This window comes from Pristis pectinata, chromosome 17, assembly GCF_009764475.1.
Source record: "Pristis pectinata isolate sPriPec2 chromosome 17, sPriPec2.1.pri, whole genome shotgun sequence".
Taxonomy (NCBI): domain Eukaryota; kingdom Metazoa; phylum Chordata; class Chondrichthyes; order Rhinopristiformes; family Pristidae; genus Pristis; species Pristis pectinata.
Genome location: NC_067421.1, coordinates 39,497,407 through 39,511,214, shown reverse-complemented (window position 1 = coordinate 39,511,214; position 13,808 = coordinate 39,497,407). Strand labels below are relative to the sequence as shown.

The following is a 13,808-nucleotide window of genomic DNA, read 5'->3' as shown; positions in this document are numbered from 1 at the left end:
GAAGTCTGTAGATGCTGGACGTCCGAAACACAAACAGAAATTGCCGACAAAATTCAGCTGGGCAGGCAGCATCTATGGAAAGAGAAATAGTCAATGAGCCTTCATCAGAACTGAGAAAGAGAGAGATGCAAATTAGATGCAGTCAGAGAGAAGGTGGGGAGGGATGGGTAGAACGAAAGCAATGTCTGTAATAGAAAGAGTTGAAATGGCTTAATGGCTGCAGTTACCAGCACATCAAGCTTCCTGGTCTTATGTTGTCAATGGTAAGGTGGTGGGACTCTTTAAAAAGGTAAGGTAAGGCAAGACTCTTTTTAAAAAAAACAGACATCTCTATTTTTTGCCTGCAAATTGCTTTACGTGCAGGAAGATTTGTAGGTTTCCTGATGAACCATCAATAAAGCAACAACAGTAAGAACAGTCATTGCCAAAGCTCCAAGCATAGGGAATTAGAATATATCACTCACACATACACAGGGGTGCAGAATTTGCCCAGAGCATGCAATGGAGTGTTGGAGAGTTGTTTTGCCAGCACATACCTTGTTCATGTGTCCACCATTTGAAAATTTAGTCATGCACAAGGACCAGGCACCGTGCTTTACCAAAATAAAAGCAGAAAAAGCTGGAAACACTCAGCATACTGAATTGGCCTTAAAATAAAAGTCTTAAGGTGCCAGAGGCACACAAATGTATTAATAGCTGATGGATGACATGGGGTCTGAAATGGATGATATTACAGAGGTTGAAATAGATAGCTTAAGAGCTCTGATCCTTTAACAAATCTCTTGGATCCTTGATGGAGTTGGCAGTTGCCTTCTGAAGCTTGGATTTAATTTTGGGGCATTTGTAACACACTGGCTCTTGAAGGTTACAGGATTTCCTGAAAAATAAATTCAATGCTACGGTGTTGCGCTACTGTCAAGATTTGTTCAAGGTGGATGGTGGCAGTGGAGGCAGGGGACTGCAGGGTGGTGTGCACGGGGAATTAATTTACCTGAGCTGTGGCCATTTCCATAAATTTCAGTTGCATTTTTGTCTTTGACAATCAGAATCTCATGCATGTATACCAAAGTTTCAGGCCACCTAAAACATGAAGAATTCCACCATAAAAAAAGGATTGAAGAACTAAATTCAAAATTTTTGTTGAAGTGCTGTCGTAAGCACCATGAAAGAGGAGGTGCAAGATGTGGCGGAGTTAACAAAAAACAAAGAACAGAAAACTGTACAGGACAGGAACAGGCCCTTCGGCCCACAAGGTCTGCACCGACCATGATGCCAATTTAAATTAATCCCACCTGCCTGCATGTGGTCTATATCCCTCCATTCCTTGCCTGTGCAAGTGCTTGTCTAAATGCCTCTTAAATGTTGCTATTGGATCTATGTCCACCACTTCCCCTGGCAGTGCATTCCAGGCACCCACCACTCTCTGTGTAAGAAAACTTGCCTCTCAAATCCCCTTTAAATTTTCCCCCTCTCACCTTTAACCTATGCCCTCCAGTATTTGACATTTCCACCCTGGGGAAAAAAACCTCTGACTATCTACGTCTCTCATAATTTTATATACTTCTATCAGGTTGCCCCGAGCCTCCAACCCTCCAGAGAAAACAACCTAAGTATGTCCATTCTCTTCTTATAGCTAATACTCTCCAATCTAGACAATACCCTGGTGTACTCTTCTGCACCCTCTCAAAAGCTTCCACCTCCTGCCTACAATGTGGCAACCAGAACTGCAAACAATACTCCAAATGTGGCTTAACCATAGTTTTGTACAACTGCAGCACGACTTCCTGATTTTTATACTCAACATCAACTGATGCCATAGGCTGCCTTTACCACCGTATCTACTCCCTACTTGACAGCTAGTGACTTACACCCAAAATCCCTCCGTACATCAACGTTCCTGAGGGTCCTGCCATTTACTGTATACTTTCTTCTTGCATTTGACCTGCCAATGTGCAGCACCTCACACTTGTCCTGGCTAAACTCCACCTGCTATTTCTCAGTCCATATTTCCAACTGATCTATATCATGCTGTATCCTTTGACAACCTCCTACACTACCCTCAACTCCACCAATTTTCATGTTGTCTGCAGCCCACCTATACTTTAATCTAAATCATTTATATATAATCACAATCAGAGATCCCAGCACTGATCCTTGTGGAACACCACTGGTCACAGACCTCCATTAGAATAACACCCCTCCACCACTACCTTCTGTCTTTTATGGCCATGCCAATTTTGAATCCAATCTACCAAGTCTCTGTGGATTAATCTTCTGGATCAGCCTGCCATGAAGTACCTTGTCCAATGCTTTCCCAGCTCGTGTAAACAATATTCACTGCTCTGCCCTCAATCAATCATCTTTACCACCCCCTCAAAAAACTCAATTAAGTTTGTAAAATGACCTCTTCTGCACAAAGCCACACTGACTATCCGCAAGTCCACACTTTTCCAGATGCGAGACAATCTGAATTATACAAGTTTCAGTGAAGTTAGTCCAGCAAGGCATATTATTCAGTGCATCCACTTTAAAAAGGAAGCACAGTTGAAACTAGGATCTGAAATAATATCTGGCCAAAGGAGCAACTGAACAATCAAAATACATTCCAATGCTTGCTGCCAAATTTGAGGAGATAAATGGGCTGGGTCATGCCTATGGCCTGCACACACCAGCGTTTGATTAGAAAGCAGTCATCTTCCTGGCCCTTCAGACCCATGAGTTCAGCTGCAGGGACTGGCTGGCCTGAGGTGGTTCAGTAAGGAGGCCCCACCCTGAAAAGCAGTAGTTAAATTCCTGGGCTGGTAATTCAGAACGCTGCATTAACAATCCAGTGACCAGAGTTCAAGTCCCACCACAGCAGCTGTGGAATTTAAATTCAAATAGAATCTGGAATTTGGAAAATGAACTAGCCTTAATAATGATGACCACAAAAGCTGCCAGATTTCTATAAATCCCAACCTAGCTTACCAACGTCCTACAGAGGAGGAAATCTGTGGCTTTGACTCGAGGCCTAATTGACTCTTAAATGCCACCTGTAAATGGTCTAGTGAGCCACTCCGCTTCAAGGCATCAGCTCATCACAATTTTATCAGGGGCTGTTAGTGAAAGGGCAATCGATGCTGGCTTTGTCAGTGACCTCCTGTTCTCAAAAACTGAAAACATTTTTTTTTGAAAAAGAAAATCAACAAAGCTGGGGCAGGGTTTTACAATTTTGGAGCCTGCAAACAATTTGAGTTGATTTTAAAATGTCTCTGATATCTAGACATATGCAAAAACTACGAAACCAAATGTAAATAATTAAATTTTAAACAACAAACTCAAAAATGAAAAATAATCATCATCACCTGCACATTAAAGTCAATCAGAATAACAAAAATAACAACCCAACTTCTCTCATGCCTTCAAAATCTTTGCCCTGAAATCCCCTTTGAAATCATTGCATTCTGAATCCTGTGTTTAACCTGGCACAGTACATGTTGGTCAAAGTACACAGTACGTTGGTCAAAGCTGGGCTCCCCTGGATTCCGAGTGGAATTCTGTGACAGAGCGAACTGACAGATTCTGTGCTTCAAATCTGTATATCCCACTACATACATTGATCTTCAGAGCTTGGTTCACATAAATGGCTGAATGCCAGTGGTTTTGATCAAAATTGCAAGCAATAGTTTGCATAATTTGGGCCAGTAGCCATAATTAAGTGATGACAAAATCAAAACAACATTCCTCATTCATGACAACTGGAGTTTGTTCCTACAATAATAATCTAACAAGTTCAGTTTGTCTGTAACTATTGAGTTAATAAGTTAAGAAATCTCCCACTCTTCATTCACTCTACTCTTTACCCCAACTATGAGTAGCCTGTTGTCTGTCAATACATGCACAGTTTCAATGCGAATATTTCAACTCTGTTTAATGTACACGTGCACCTCTTGCTTATTCCTGTATATCTCAAACAATTTTTATGATACATTATTCTTTAAGATATTGGGAAACAAACAACTTGGCTGTATTCTTCTACTATTATTAGGGATGAAACAGTGCAACACTCAAGCAGGTGATTTCAGTTGAGGGCTTGCGAGTGTCTAATAGATATTTATTCACTGGATGGAAAAGCAGCCTTCAAACAAGAAGGTTAATTTCTGTCCACAGGAGGAACAAACTGTCCTATAAATCACAAGTTAAAATAATTGTATTAGCTTTGAACTATGATATTTATTTTCATATTCAGTTTATGGTCAGGCTAGGTCACCTGGTCTGATAAGTGATGCCATGCAAAACTAGTGCAGATAGTCCCATGATTAGGTTATTGCTGATAATATCCACATCCCAACCTGGGCCAGCCTGGGTGAGCATGATCAAAAAACAAGATTTGACAAATGAGCTCCCTTCAAGCCGATGGCCAATCATATCTGGAGATGAGATGGTGCCATTCGATCATTCTGCCTGAAGAGTCACCTACAGTGAAAAGTAACTCAATGAACCTCAAAGTGGGTCGGTTAAGACTTGGGTGAACAATACAAACAAGTGCAGCTCAATGTAGAGGAGGGTTCCACCCCCTCCTCCCCCCATCATTCAAGGTTCCCGAGGAGTTGCTTGAGTTTGTGACCAACTTGACCTATTATGGTGATAAGGAGAAAAACTGAGAAAGAAGAGTCGTACTAAGTAATGGGCAAGACGCTGTTTATCAACAAGGTTGTGGTATTCAATCCCAGATGCTCTTGCATCCAGTTGACAGTCAACCCTGGCTTCAAGAAACATTCAAATATTCTATAAATATGCCTTATCTACATTAATTTCTGATTATAGGAACTTGAGTCTGCTTTAGTGCCTGTGTATCAATCGATTCCAATGTTTCCCAAAAGAAACAACTCCCTTTTATCCCACAATTGGCAAAAACAATCAAAAAGGATTACTATGCTTGCATGCCAAGAGCACCTGCATCTTCTTGAAGAAACATTAGGGTTTAAAAAGGTCTCTTCCACAAGAGCTTTAACACTTTTGGTTTTTTTTTATATATAATGCTTTCGCAAAGCAATGAGCCATACCAGGAGCTGGAATGCCAGCTGATCAAAACTTTTGTCAAAGAGATGGGTTTTACAATCCATCTTAAAAAGTGCAGAGGTTAAGAAAGGAACTCCATGGAAAACAGTTGCCAAAAGTACAAAATAAAACCTTTCTATCAGTGATTAAATTAGCAATTGGAAAACAAATTATAATTTAAATGAGCACACTTAATTTTTTTTCCCTGGAGTATCGGAGGCTGAGGAATGACCTGATAAAAGTGCAGGTGACCCCCTCCCACTGCATCCGTTTAGGTAATGGAAATTCACCCTTACAGAATTCACAAGTCACTACCCAAAAATTTGGGATACAGAATAAAATTCACTCTCACATAATTTATGTGGAAAATAACTAGATAAATAAACAATTTTTTTTTCAGCTGGCATTTCCTGACTCATACACAAATGATGCAGCTTCGCGTTATGGAAAATCATGATATGGACCATTTTCTAGGAACACATCTCCTCTTCGCCCCCCCCCCCCCCCCCCAATAACACAGGGGTCACCAGTATATAGAATTATGAGAGGCATAGATAGGATAGGTAGTCAGAGTCTTTTTACCCCAGAGTGGAAATTTAAGCTTTAAGGTGAGAGGGGGAAGCTTAAGATGAGAGGGGGAAGTTTAAAGGATATGTGCAAGGCAAGTTTTTTTAAAAATCTGCCAGAGGAGGTAAAAGCAAATTAGATATACAAATAGACAGGAAGAGAAAAGATGGACTTGTTACACTGGCATCATGGTTGGAGTAGACATGGTGGGCCGAAGGGCCTGTTCCTGTGCTGTACTGTTCTATGTTCAATTCCGATATGGAGGACAAGGATATTTTGGAAGCCAACTCATTAAAACTGGATATTAATCAACCTCTGTGAGTCAGAAGTTTTGGAAAGTTAACTTCTAAGTGTCAATTATCTTAAGTACATCAGTTGACCAAAACTTCAAAATGATAATTCATTTAGGGAGGGGAAGGGAGTTCACTGCACTTTCCCACTAACTCATTACACTGCAACTGCATTGGTCTTCAGGATGTTATTCAACAAACCCAGTTGAAGATGAGCAATCATGCACAGAAGCCTACTTAAAAAAAGGCTCATCATTTAAATACATTACTTTTTTTTTAGATGAGCATGTGGAGGGGATATTGTAATTTGTGTGAACAATAAAAAAAAATGCACCTTTTTGGAATATATGCACCAGCAATTCCGCAGAAATAACTTTACAAATTAAATGCAGCCAAGGAAAATAACAGGAATGTCTGATCCATTCACTATTTATTAAAAACATAATTAATGCACACTAACAATGAGGAGGCTTGAAGCATCACATAGGGAAGACTTATTATACATGCTGAAAAATTACGCCAGTGGAGAATGCAAGCTCAGTAAATGATATGTCAAGGAAGTTTAAGATACTTTGCTAGTTTATAGATTGTGGTTGAAGAATTCCAAAATGACTGTAATTATAAGACACTATAATTTCCAACAGGCTTGACGAAGAAGCAAAGTCAAACTGAAGGTTGAAACGTAGAACATGGATAAAGCCAAAATGACTTTGTTTCATTTCATATGAGGCAATTTTAGTTTTCCCTTCAGTTGTCTCAACTCCAACTGCTGGAGAAACTCAGCAGGTCAGGCAGCATCTGTAGAGGGAAATGGACAGTCAACATTTCAGGTCCAGATGAAGGGTCTCGACAGAAAACGCTGACCATCCATTCCCCTCTACAGATGCTGCCTGACCTACCGAGTTGCTCAAAGAGGTTTGTTTTTTTTTGCTCCATTTCCAGCATCTGCAGTCTCTCGTGTCACCATCATTAAATTGCTGGCTAGGCAGTATTATAATTGTTTGGCAAGTTGACCACTCGTTTCTGGAGGCTGTGTGCCAACTCAGTAACTGTTCATACTTCCTTCTGGACCGTGACCTCCCCAACAAACATTATGCTATTGTTTCCTGCATAGTCACTGACATCATCTCCTCTGGGGGATCTTCCCTCCATCACCTTGAACCTCATGGTCCCCAAAGACGCACAGCCACTTTCTATTCCTCCTCTAGTCCCACAAGCAGGACTGTCCCAGAGGACATCATTTTAAATTGCTCTTGCTCCATGAAACTCACTCCTTCCTACATGGACTATTTTAATCACCTAAAAGCCGTGCCTTTTCTTGAATAGAGGCTCACCAATCCTCCACTGTTACTCTTCCCTTGTTAATAAACATTCTGACATTAAACAACTTCTACTGTAACAGTACTCCCTCCCTTCCTCCACATAAAAAAATGTTGCTAAGGACCCTAAGAAGTCCAAGGTATACCCATCTGGGGATTAGGTGCAATATTACGTTTCACTCTTTATCAGGTCCCCCACTCACTGTTTCTTGCAGTACATTGATGGCTGTGTCACTGCCATTTCCGGCTCTTGCCCAAAACTGGAACATTTCATCAGTGCTGTTTCCTATTTCCACCCTTCTCTCATCTTCACATGGTCTAATTTTCTCACCTTCCTTCAATACAAGCTCACCAACTCCCACAGCTACCACGAATTCAATTCCCGAGTCTGCCATTATCACACTGAATGTCTGATCGTCTGCCATTGAAAGTCGCCATCCCACCCTGAGTTCCGTACCCTTTTTACAATTGTTATATCTGGTTTATATTGCCTCTTCTCATTCTTTCTACCAGAAATGCAAAGATTCACATTTCATCTGCCACAGATTTGACCATAATATCTCTACTTCCTTGAAGTCCATCACTATTCTCCTCAGAGTTCAAAACACTTCGAAGGTTTACATCATTTGCAAATTGAGCCTTGTACATCCAGATCCAAGTCATTATTGTATATTGGAGGAGGAGAAATTCTAGTACTGATCTCTGGGGAACTCCAAGCTAAACTTCCCACATCTAAAAAATATCTTTTACTACCACTGTTGGGGGTTAAGGCAGGAAAATGGCACGGAGGTAAAAAAAAATTAGCACGGTCTTAATGGATGGTAGATCAGGCACAAGGAACCAAATGGCCTGCTCCTTTTTTGTTATATTCTTAACTTAGTTTTTCATAATACCATCTTCATTAGAACTCAGTGACTTAAACACCACTTGGTATAATGTAAAATTTAGCCAATGCCTCTTATAGCTATTTCACAACTGCTTTTTACTCACACCTTATTCCCCCGTGAATGTAAATCAATAACTCCTTCACCCTTATTTCTTCTAGTTAAGCTTGAGTTGCTGATTCTAAAGATTTATGCCTTACTGAGACAATTCTTAAGGACACGGTAAAAAATATTCACATGACAAACAAGACTTGTCAAAGTCTACACAAAGGCATTAATTCTTTTTTATATTTTACAGTACCAAAAAAAATGCAGAGAAAATAAAAGCCTATTTTTACAGCTGTATCACAATGTCTAGCCCTACTCAGGGAAGAAAAAAAATTGAAGGCCTTTAGCAGCTGCTAGAAGGAAATACTTTGTTGAAACAAAAATAACTTAATCAGCTAGACAGACGAATAACAAGTACCATTATGGTTTAACACAAGAATGGCTTAAGGTGCAATAGGTCCATACTTACACATCAACAGATGACCAAGAGCCCATCTGGTTTGAGAATGCTTTCAATGATAGGAACGAAGATTAGGAATCATATGCACACCCAGACTAGACTATAACAAACCCTTTTCTAATTTTGTATCAGAGTACAAAATGTCTCTGGAAATATGATAAATGTATTTTTATTTTAAGAAATGCAGCCAGTGTATAGAAAAAGCACAAGAACCAGACTTCAGGCAGTTACTTGCATTAGAAATTCTCCACTGACAAAAAGTCAATTTAAGTTTGAGGATCAGTAAGACTTTTAACAAAACCATTTCATAGAAGTACGTACTCTACCTCCATCTCTATTATGTGGACCATGAAGGCAATGCTGCGAAATAGGTATAATTTGCATAACCAATGTTTGTTGAATAAAATCACACCACACAGAATTACGGCAGATGAATGTACAGAACTGCGGGGAAGGTGCCCCTCCCTGTTTATTTTCTGCATTTGGCAGGTTGTGAAATGACAATTGTCATCTAAATCAGATGGAGATTTTTGGATATGGATTTGAACACGATATTTCTTTTTGTTGGTCACATCATTCTCCTCAGGTGAACTGGGCAATGGGGTGAAGGCAGAGATGACGAGAACAAAAGAAAATGAAAACACATGGCTGCCATCAACTACTAGCATGCGCCAACAAAATATCCACTCCTTTTAATACTGTAGCCACCAGAAAGCAATGCATTATGAGCACAGCAGCACAAGATTTTACAAAATGGTTTCAAAGTCAGACCAGTAGAAATGGTTTTACAAGGGTAGGCAAGTTTGGACAGAAAATCCACTGATGGATGAAGAAATCTGTTGAAGAACTCCTGGACGATGAGGTGTAATTGAACCGAAGAAATGTTAAATTAAGGTCTTTCCTGCCTCCAAGTTACAGATGAAATTTCATAAAACTTTTCAATGAGAAGACAATTTCTCCAGCTATAAGCTCATTTCTCTTCCAACCAAATTACTTGCATTTCTATAGTACCTGTACCAACATCAATAACTCAATGTACTTCACAGGACAAAATTTGACAGCAAGCTAATATCACAACAACTCACCAGAAGGTTGGTCCAAGACAGTGTGTTGCAAAGGAGAGCAATGGAGAAGTAATTCAAGAAGTGAACGTATCTGACTTTTTCACTCAAAAATATACACTATTCATAAAATCTGTAAATTAAACAGTACATGCTCCCATTCACAGTACAAGACATTCCATTTGCTCACAGCATTCATGATATTGACATGACATTAAACTTTATTTTGAATACATTCCTCTGGTAATAAATTGTTTTTTTTAAATATACGCAGAGGTTGCAGCCCCAAAGTGTCCAAGGCTAGTCGGGCCTTGAACTGCAATCTTTCCACAGGAACTTTGCAATGGCTTCACTAAGCTTCAGTGCATGCCTCAACACATTGTCCTGGACCCTGGAATGTGCTGCTGCAACATTCAGTTGTGGATAGCTTGCCTTGGAAGACTGAGTTTTCAGGGAGATGAAAAGGGGCTTTTTCAGAGTTAATGGTTGTCCAGCAGCAGTTGCTGCCCATCTCTGTGTTTTATGGGCTGTTCCCAGGGACGAACAGGGTTCAGTGTTATGCAGCTGCACTGGATGAGCTTCAGCAAAGTACATCCCTTTCTAGACCTGCTTGGCAAATTTGCACTTCAGAATAGATATGGATTTAGCACAGCCACCTGAGGGCAGCATGAGTGACAATAAAACTCTGGCTGTGCATGAAGCAGGACATGGAGTGCCTTTGTCACTGTCAACCAAGCATGGTCTTGGTGTTTCTTAGTAACTTCTGGTGAGGAATTCTGTGAAATGATTTTGAGTTTGCTTAAGGAACAATCCAAGGGAACCATCATCCTACAGGGCCGAGGATATCCCATGCAGAAGACTACCTGATTGACTTTTGTGGTCAACCTTCCTACAAGGGACTGTTGGACTGTACTGTACCACCTGGATGGACTAATCCATGGCAATACTGAACATAGAACAGCATAGCACACTACAGGCCCTTTGGCCCACAATGTTGTGCTGACCTTTAAACCTCGCCTAAGACTATCTAACCTCTTCCTCCCACATATCCCTCTATTTTAAATTTCTCCATATGCTTATCTAGTAATCGCTTGAATTTGACCAATGTACCTGCCTCCACCACTGCCCCCGGCGGCGCATTCCATGCCCCAACCACTCTCTGGGTAAAAAACCTCCCTCTGACATCTCCCTTGAACTCCCCACCCATTACCTTAAAGCCATGCCTTCTTGTATTGAGCATCGGTGCCCTGGGAAAGAGGCGCTGGCTGTCCACTCTGTCTATTCCTCTTAATATTTTATACACCTCTGTCATGTCTCCTCTCATCCTCCTTCTCTCCAAAGAGTAAAGCCCTAGCTCCCCTAGTCTCTCCTCATAATGCATACTCTCTAAACGAGACAGTATCCTGGTAAATCTCCTCTGCACCCCTTCCAATGCTTCCACATCCTTCCTATCATGAGGTGACCAGAAGTGGACACAGTACTCTAAGTGTGGTCTAACCAGAGTTTTACAGAGCTGCATCATTACCTCACGGCTCTTAAACTCGATCCCTCGACTTATGAAAGCTAACACCCCACAAGCTTTCTTAACTACCCTATCCACCTGTGAGGCAACACCATAATACTGAAAAAGAAAAACAACTATGTTCTGGAACACTCGCATGGAATTTTGCTTATTTATGAACAGATACTGTGTCTCCCATTTTACAATAAAAACAATATTTCAAAGTGCTTCATTGATTGTTGAATGCTTTGGACATAAAGTGATTGTAAAAGGTACTGTAATTCCTTTCATTAAACCCTCATTTTCTGTCTTTTTCTCTAGCTATGCATTATTTTTGTAACATACATTAATTTTTATTTCTTTATGTCGTGCACTGTATTGCTGCCGCAAAACAACAAATTTCGCAACATATGTCAGTGATAATAAACCTGATTCTGATTCTCTTGACTCGGATAGCCCTTCAGTTCAAAGCATTAAAGGAAGTCAAGTAATTTATGGAACATGCCATCTGACAGATCTGCAAAAATAAATGCTTTGGGATTCTGATCAATAACCTGCAATATCCTTCAAAGTTGATTAATGTGACAATTCTGGAGAACTGAATGAAACTATAGTTCTGTTTTGTAGGAAGATTAGGGCAGCAATCAATAAAGAAAGACACAACTTTGAAGTGATGCATTTTGGAATTTTTATCCCACTGATAAATACAGGAGCAATGCCAGTTTTATTGGATAAGTGCAGCAATGGTACAGATTGTCAAATTTGTCTCTATAAATTTGAGTTCAAGGTCCCACTGTCAGATACTATCAGAGGGGCAGAACAGTCTGATTATCACACCATAATTTTAAATTCTTAACAGAGCTATTAACACTGGATAGATCCCTGGTTTCAGGCTCATAATCACAAACCCTATTCCTAAGATTCAGATTTCTTCTAGAAGGACAAGTGCAGCAAAAGCAGTTTACTACACTGGAGGCAAAAGGATCAACTTTTTTTTAAAAAGGAGCATTTTTTCTTCATTATCTCACTTCTTATGTTCTCATTACCGACAATCTGATTGTGAAGCTCAATAATCCTGAAAGCAGGAAAATTCACCTTTTGAATTCAATTCTCAGAATTAAGGATCAGTCATTTTAGATTAAAATGAGAAATGCTTTATTCAAAGTTGCGTTGATCTGTGAAATTAGCACAGAAGGTCATGGATGCTTAACGTTTAAATACATGCAAGCTTAATAGGTTTCTGAAGCCTAAAGGAATCAAGGGATAGGGAGAAAGCACAGGAAATAGGAAAAACTTGAAGGATGAGAGGTTCATACAACAGCTTAAAGACATCCCAAAGGGATTTTGAGGCAAAGTAATTCTGAAGTTAATAATGTGTTGTGAGGAAGTCAATAAAAGATCAGCCACGATCTTAGTGAATTACAGAGTAGATTCAGATAGCTGAATGACCTACTACCATTTCTTTTTCTCATGTATTCACCGATAATCTGCTCATCAAAACCTAGATTGGGGTTTCATCAAGACCACTTGGTATCAGACCTCTTAATAGCTTTGCACCATAAAGCTGATTTCCTGAAGCTAGAGTTACTGTCCTTGATATCGAGGTAGCATTTGACAGAGTGCGGCATCAAGGAGCCTTGGTAAAACTGAAGGCAACAGACATCATGGGAGAATACACTCCAATGCTTGGAGGCATACCTTGCACAAAGCCAGATGGTTGTGGTTGTTAGACGTCAATCATTCCAGCCTCAGGACGTCGCTGCAGGAGTTTCTCAGGCAGTGTCTTTGGCTGCTTCAATGACCTTCCTTCTGTCACAAGGTCAAAACTGGGGCTGTTTGCAGATCACAGCACAAGTGATCAATTCCACTCAACTCCTGCCTGGGTGAGTACAACCTTCAATAACACTTAACTTTACTTCTCCAAATATTAGCAACGTTATTCTAATAGCTACTGCAGTATTCATTGCTGCCTTAAAGCCCATTTTTGTAAACTGTTGTAAAATGCTGGCATCTGACAAGGCTCCAATTCCCTGTTCATTTCAACAGGGAAAATGAAACATTAAAAACTTTAATAAACAGGGCTGCCCAGGCAAACAGGAGACATGAGAGAGTGTACATGCTGGAAATCTGGAGCAACACACATAAAATGGTGGAGGAACTCAGTGGGTCAGGCAGCATTATGGAGGGAAATGAACAGTCGACGTTTTGGGCTGAGACCCTTCATCAGGACTGGAAAGGAAGAGGGCAGAAGCTACAATGAGTGCATTGCCCAGGCAAACAGTTATATACAAATCACATTTTACAAAATTCCAGGTTTGTGATAGCAATGAGTAACTGTGCTCCAAACTACTTGTTCTTACCAATTGAAATCAATGATAAACCTGCCAAATCTAAAAGAATGGAGATTTAAAAGTGCAAGAAAAGAAATGCAGATTTCCAAAAAAGCTTTTGAGTGCATTTTCCAGCCAATAAACAAAAGTTTGTGACCTTCAGTTGAAGAACATAAATTGAAGCAATAGTTGGCCACATTCCACCATGCTACAAGATCATGGCTTTTTATGCACCTCAAGTCCACTTTCCTGCCCAATCCTGTATCCTCCTATTCTCTGTATGTTCAAAAATCAATCTTGTCCTTGAA

General features: G+C 40.2%; 1 protein-coding gene across 2 annotated transcripts in view; it reads right to left on the bottom strand.

Moving 5' to 3' along the window:
* The window catches only part of tango2 (transport and golgi organization 2 homolog (Drosophila)), a 119,256-nt gene that overhangs the window by 67,832 nt on the left and 37,616 nt on the right, over positions 1-13,808 (bottom strand). The window contains exon 2 of one of the 2 annotated variants that reach the window (XM_052032367.1): positions 12,869-13,002. The exons of the other annotated variant lie outside the window; for it this stretch is intronic. The gene's annotated coding sequence lies outside the window, so the exon portion shown is untranslated. The remainder of the gene's footprint in view (positions 1-12,868; positions 13,003-13,808) is intronic. 2 annotated transcript variants of the gene reach the window in all.